Source organism: Dasypus novemcinctus, chromosome 26, assembly GCF_030445035.2.
Source record: "Dasypus novemcinctus isolate mDasNov1 chromosome 26, mDasNov1.1.hap2, whole genome shotgun sequence".
In the NCBI taxonomy this organism is placed as follows: Eukaryota; Metazoa; Chordata; class Mammalia; order Cingulata; family Dasypodidae; genus Dasypus; species Dasypus novemcinctus.
The window spans coordinates 46,878,577-46,885,087 of record NC_080698.1 but is presented as its reverse complement, the minus strand read 5'-3'; positions in this window follow the sequence as shown (position 1 = coordinate 46,885,087).

Below are 6,511 nucleotides of genomic sequence, written 5' to 3'. Positions count from 1 at the left end.
GGGAAGTCTCAAGTTTGGTTACTGGTGCCTCCTGAAAAAACAAAAAGCAAAACAACAAGCAAAACAAACAAAAAACCAGCTCAGGGAAGCAGCTGTGGCTCGGTAGTTGAGTGCTGGTTCCCCACATATGAGGTCCTGGGTTCAATCCCCCGTCCCCGTTATCTACAAAAAAACCGAAAAAGTTCATTTATATAATTTCAGATTCCACATTGCAACTAACCTTTCTGAAACTGCCACTTTTGAGAATACCCACAGTTACTGAAAGGCTATTAAAATATTCCTTTTTTCAGCCACATAATTGTATAAGGCTACATTTTCATTGTATACTTCCACAAAAACATCATATCATGACTGATTGAATGTAGAAGCAGATTTGATAATTTAGTTGCCTTCTGTTAAGGCAGATATTAACAAGATTTGCAAAAACGTGAAACTGCTATATAAAATTTTTGTTTTAGAAAATGAAGTTATTTCAATAGAAAAGTTCTTTATGTTAATACAAAACTGGCTTATTTTAATTTTAATAGGAAGAAATTTTTTTAAAATTTCGGTTTTAATTTTAATATAGTAAGTATCAATAAGTACAACCTACATAAACCAAAGCCCTTTGGGGTCCTCAATAATTTTTCAGAGCATAAACGGGTCCTGACACTAAAAAGTTTGAGGACAACTATCTTCCGGTATATCCGTGAGGTTTTTTTTGGTTGGTTGTTGTGCAGCAGTAGCTAACTGATACCTCAAGGAGTCATTTCTCCACCCAGCAGTGTGAGCTTTAGAAACACCCAACAGATCATATCATCACCCTGCTTAGAACCTTCCAGTAGCTGTTATTTTGGAGAGAACTCTAAATTCTTTGGCTGGCCCATCAGGCCCTACATGAGCCCTGTTGACCTCTATGACGGCACCTCACTGCTTTCCTCTTAGCTAACTTCACTCTGGCCACACTGTCTTTCCTATTATATCAGATTGGTGCTGCCTCAGGGCCTTTGCACTTGCAGTTATCTCTGCCTAGCATGCTCTTCTCTAGGTCTTTCCATAGCTCACCCCCGGTTCATTCAAGTCCCTGCCCAGTGCACCATCCTCAGGCAGGCCTTCCCTGACCACTCATCTCACACAGACACCTAGACTCTTCCTCCAGCTCCTTGCCCTGAACTTTTTCTTCAGGTGTGCATCATGTCAATTTTATCAATCATATCATCTATCATACTATACCCTGTTCTATGTGTTTTATACTATGTTGTTGTTCTTTGTGTGCATTCATTTATTACCTCTCTCTTGCATTAGAACGTCAGCTCCACGTGGGTGCCTGCCTTTCTCACCCACAGTGGGAGCTGTGCTGCTTGGTTGACACCTGCTGCACAGATGGGTTCTGGGAGTCTCCATACCTGGGTGTTACCATGAAGATATAAATTCCTTGAAGACAGGGTTGTGTTTTATTAAATAACCTCCCTGTGCCTAGGGGGTGGTGGAATTGGAACTTATGATAGTGGCAGCAGCATTTCTCAGGGAAGGTGGGCATGGCGGTGAAGCTTTGAGAGCCGTGGGTTCACAGACATGAAGGTCAGAGTTGGGTTGGAGAGAGGAGCTGGGATGAGGCTTGGCAATGGGTTTAGGCTAGGTGAAGTTTGGGGCCCAGAAACAAAAGAATTCTGGCAACTGTGGCCGTGTGTGAGAACCTCTAAGATGGATAGTTTCTGGGAAATGTCTGGCATACCAGTCCAGTGCACAATTTTTTGTGATCAGTCTTAAAAGTTTCAAATCCCAGCTCTGGTATTTTCTAGCTGTATAACCTGGAAGAAGTTATTTAGTTTGCCTCAGCCTCAGATGTCTTGTTTATAGAAGAAAATAATTTTTAAAAAATTACTTCTGCAATCTCATTGAGATAATTCATGCAAAACTCTCAGCTCGGTAAGTACTCAATGATGACGGCTAGGCTGCTGCTGCTTATTCTGAGTCTCAGTTTCTTCTTCTGATGAATGGGGATAATAACTCCTGTCTATGGACCTTATGGGGTTGTTTTTGAAGCTCTAACAAGCTAATAGGCCGGAATGTGCTCTGAGGAAGAACAAAAGCAGAGCAAACGTGGGAGGTTGTTACGATTTGGCCTCCTTTTTAACAGGACATTAGGCTCCCTGCATTCTCTGAGTTATGTAGGCTCAGAGAAGCCAGGACCTTGCTGTTGGGGTTCAGTTCTTCTGAGCCTGGCCTCATTTCCCTGTGAGTGGTGGCCATCCCCTCTGCAGCAACTCTGGGTGGCTGTTGGTGGGAACTACACAATGCCCAGTGGTCTCCAGGCTAGATAGAGCCCTGGAGCTGCAAACCCAGCCTAGGAGGGCAAGTGGAAGGTAAGGCTGGACAAGAAAATTGGCAGCAGTCCTCACGTTACGCTTGTCTCTGGTGGGTGGTCTGGTGGCAGCCGTGTCTCCCATTCTGTTTGAGTTGACCAATCCATGTAATAATCTTTTCATCGAGTCTCAACTTCAAGAAGCTATTTAGGAGCAAGAAAGCTGGGTATAGCTCAATGCATATGGGCAGGGTGGGTCTTTACTCTGTTTTTCTTGAGGTTGAAAGTTTGGTAATTTAGGTTAAAATTAGATTTTGGGCTAAAATCAGTTAATTAAAGTTAAGCCTTTGCCCCCAAAAGCAACCTCTATAGAGGAATGTGACATGAGTTTGGAACTAGCCCGGCTGAATTTGAACTACCCCCTCCTTCCCTCACATAGTATGTCTGACTTGGGGGTATTTTGTAACCTAAGATCCTGCCCTGAGATCTCTCTTTAAATGCATATCCCTCAAGAAGGGGAAATGCATTAAATCTCTAATATATCAGTAGAAATCAGTTTATCTAATAGTTTCTTCCTAGAATCCCAGATACCTGGGGGAAGGGATAGAAAAGAAAGGATGCCCCAGGCTTCACAGAGTCCACAAACATATAATAGACATTGTTTGAACATCTCTCTGGGGCCAGGTGCTTTTGAAGCACTATCTCATAATCCTCACAGCATCAGTTCAAGAAAGAGATTCTTATTCTCCCTTCTGATCAGCAGGGTGCATTGCCAGTCCCAGGATTTCTGTGTCTGTGGTAGGCATTGCTTCATTAGTTAACCCTTTCAACATAGTAACTGTGCACACACAATGCACATAATGTGCATGGCCTGGGGACACCATGGTCAAGACAGATCTGGTTTCTGCCCCTGGGTAACAGGGTTATTAATCAAATAAGCACACAAACACATGTAAAATTACACCCGTGGAAAGTGCTTAGGTGAGGTCTATAGCACTTTAAGAGATCTTGACTGAGGAGGAAGTGGGAATTTGCTGGGATATGAGGAATGAGCAAGGGTAACTCAGTCTGGAGTGTGGGTGACCAGAGCTCAGAGAACTGGCAAGAGGGTGATGTAAGGCATGGCTGGCCTGGGCAGTAGGAGCTGGACCATACAGGTGCCACTGGCCATATTAAGGCATTTGGTCTTTAATGCCTAGAAAGACATTGAACTCTTTCAAACAGAGAGAGATACCACACACATGCCATTTTAAAAGTGCCAGATAGGCCCTAAGCCTCAGCAGAGTTGCAACTCCTTTGTTGGACTCACCCAGGTCAGCTAACAAGGAGGTGAGGATGGTCAACCACCATACCAGGGACCTGAGAGTGCCTGCAACTGCAAGCAGGAGAATTGCATCCATCTATCATGTGGGATCTAAGCCCCCTCTTGATACAGAGGTGGAGTGGTTATCACCATCCCAGGGTCCACAGGATGGAGAAATAAAATATGGATTAGAGTGGACTTACTGGTATTCTACTATGGAACTATTGTGACGAGTAATGGAAGAAATTGTAACATTGATGTGGAAAAAGTGGTCACGGTAGTTGCTGAGGCAGGGAGAGGGAAGAAGAAAGGTGATGTGGGGGCATTTTCAGGACTTGGAATTGTCCTAAATGATATTTCAGGGACAGATGCAGGACATTATATATCCTGCCATAACCCACTGAATGTACTGGGAGAGAATGTAAAATACAATGTAAACTCTTATCCATGTGGTGCAGTAGTGCTCCAAAGTGTATTCACCAAATGCAATGAATGTGCCACAATGATGAAAGAGGCTGTTGATGTGGGAGGAGTGGGGTGGGGTGAGGGGTGAGGGGTATATGGAACCTCATATTTTTTAATGTAACATTTTTTGTGATCTATGTATCTTCAGAAAAACACAATTAAAAAAATGATGGGGGTGGGGAGTGGGGAGTGGGGAGTGGGGTATATGGGAACCTCATATGCTTTTTAATGTAATGTTTTGTGTGCTCTACTAACTTTAAAAAATTAAATTAAATTGAAAAAAAAAAAAAGGTAACTGGCTACTGTGTGGAGAGTAGGTTGAGGTGCCCAGTGTGGTTGCAGCTGTCCAGGGAGTGTGGGTGGTGGCTAGGGTTGCAGTAGTGACATGGAGATGGGGAAGCAGACAGCTTCCAGGGATGTTTAGGAAGTAAAGCAAGCAGCTCTCAGGGTGGAGTGGATGGTGTGAAGGAAGCTCCTGGGCAGGGCTGCATGGGTGTGTGGCCGGTGCAGTTGGACAGAGCCTCTGCTCAGAAGGGTCTCATATTTGGTTTAATGCTTTTCTGTTGTTGACTCAAAATGCTTTTTTTTTTTTCCTTCTCTCACTCTTGTTTTAACTAAATATGCTCTCATCCCCTTTCCTCTGGTAACCTCTACTCTGCTTTCCATCTCTGTAAATCTGCTAGTTATCTAGTTGTCTCTTATTAGTGGTATCATACAATTTTTGCCTGTGTGTGTCTTGCTTATTTAACTGAGCATGTTCTCAAGGTTCTTTCATTTTGTAGCATGTCTCATAACTTCATTTTTTCATATGGCTGAATATTCCATGATATGTACATGCCACATTTTGTTTTTCCATTCATTTGTTGATGGATACTTGGGTTGTTTCCATCTTTTGCCTATTGTGGACATTGTCACCATAAACACTAATGTTCCAGTGTCTGTTTGCAGCCCTGTTTTTACTCTCTTTGAGTATATTACTAGAGATGGGTTTGCCAGGTCAAATGGTAATTCTATATTCTATATTTAACTTTTTGAGGAATCACCATATCGCTTTCAACAGTGGCTCTCCCATTTTACGTTCCTACCAGAAATGCACTAGAGTTCCAATTTCTTTGCATCCTCTACAACATGTTATTTTCTGTTTTGTTTTTTTTTTAATAATAGCTATTCTTGTGGGTTTGGAGTCGTATCTTATTGTGGTTTTAATTTGCATTTCCCTAATGGCTAATGATGCTAAGCATCTATTCATGTGCTTATTTTGCCATTTGCTTGTCTTCTTTGGTGAGGTGTCTATTCAAATCCTTTAACCATTTTTAACTCAGTTGTTTGTCTTTTTGTTTTTGCACTGTAAAAGTTCTTTATGTATCCTAGATTTTAAACCCTTATCCAATATATGATCTGCAACTATTTTCTACCATTCTGTAGGTTACCTTTTCACTTTCTTGATAATTTTCTCTGATGTACAGGTACTTATAATTTTGATGAAATCAAATGTATCTATTATTTCTTTTGTTGCATGTGCTTTTGTTGTCATATCTAAGAATATATTGCCAAATCTCAGGTCATGAATATTTGTCTCTAGGTTAATTTCTAAGAATTGTATAGTTTTATCTCTTATGCTTAGGTCCTTAATCCCTTTTGAGATGATTTTTGTATATGGTGTCAGATAGGGGTCTAACCTCATATTTCTTCATGTAAATAACCAATTTTCCCAACAACATTTGTTGAAGAGACTGTTTTTTCCCCCACTACATGTACTTAGCACCAGTGACAAAACTCAATTGGCCATAGTTGTGTGGGTCTATTTCTGGACTTTCAATTCTGTAATATCGATCTGTTTGCTGTCTTTTTACAGTACCACAATATTTTGATTACTAATACTTTAATACAATTTGAAATTGGGAAGTTTGAGTCCTCCTACTTGTTTTTCTTTTTCAAGACTGTTTTGGCTGTTTGGGGCCCTTTGCAGTTCCATGTAACTTTGAGGATTGGTTTTTCCATTTCTGCAAAGGCTGCTGGAATTTTAAAAGTAATTGCACTGAGTCTGTATATTGCTTTTTGTAATGTAAACTTATTAACAACGTAATGCTTCCAGTGCAAGAATATGGAATGTCTTGCCATTTGTTTGGATCGTCTTTACTTTTTTTTCAGCTGTGTTTTGTAGAAGTCAGTGTAAAAGTCTTTTTTTTTTTTTTTCCAAATCTTTGATTAAATCCATTCCTAGATATTTTATTATTTTAGATGATATTGTAAATGGAATTGTTTTCTTAATTTCCTCTTTAGGTTGTTCATTGCTCATGTATAGGGACACATTGTTTCTTTGTGTGTTGCTCTCGTACCCTTCCATTTTGCTGAATTCATATATTAGCTTTAACAGTTTTCTTGTGGATTCTTTTGGGTTTTCTATATATCAGATCATGTTGTCTGCCAATAGAGATAGTTTAACGTCTTCCTTTCTC